The sequence below is a fragment of the Kryptolebias marmoratus genome, linkage group LG15 (genome assembly GCF_001649575.2).
Source record: "Kryptolebias marmoratus isolate JLee-2015 linkage group LG15, ASM164957v2, whole genome shotgun sequence".
NCBI lineage: Eukaryota > Metazoa > Chordata > Actinopteri > Cyprinodontiformes > Rivulidae > Kryptolebias > Kryptolebias marmoratus.
Window position 1 is genome coordinate 776,787 of NC_051444.1, and position 724 is coordinate 777,510.

Genomic DNA, 724 nt, shown 5'->3' on the forward strand with positions numbered 1-724 from the left:
AAGCCCATCCCCCACCTCCTCTCAGAGAGGAGGGTCCAGTTCAGCTGAACAGCCTCGGGAGGGATTCATTTATTTATTTGGGGTTGTTTGTTTGTTTGTTTGTTTGTTTGTTAAAGTCAGGATAATTAATGACTCTCATTGGTTGGACAGTCAGACTGTTTGTGATGAATATTCTCAGGAAGGAGAAAATATAAAAACAAGATTTTTATTTGAACCAACTGGATCAGGGGTTCCCAAAGTCGGGGTCGGGACCAACTGTGGGTCTTGAAACACCAACTGAGGGTCCTCAAAAATTCTCCAGAACTTAAATTACAAATAAAAAGGAATAAAAATGTTTTAACATGGATGTGTTCCAATGGCTGCTGTAAAAAACTTCTCTAAAGAAGAAACAACAGCTCCAATATTTATTGTTTTTGTCGGTGATGGCAGCCGAGCTGGACCTTTCCCTCTGACTGTCCTGGAGTGGGGCAGGTTGCACATCATGCACAACCTTCTGTTGGACTGTTAAACATCCATTTGGCATTAAACACTCTGCTCCGTGTGTCTTTGAACACCTTCCTGTTTGCATGTGAAGCTGATCGTGGCTGTGAGGCCCGACGAAGAAAGCCCAGAGGAGCAGGTTAGCAGATGTGTGAGGATCCATCGTCTCTCCACACACACACACACACACACACACACACACACACACACACACACACGCTCCATCCTGACGGAGCCCATTATC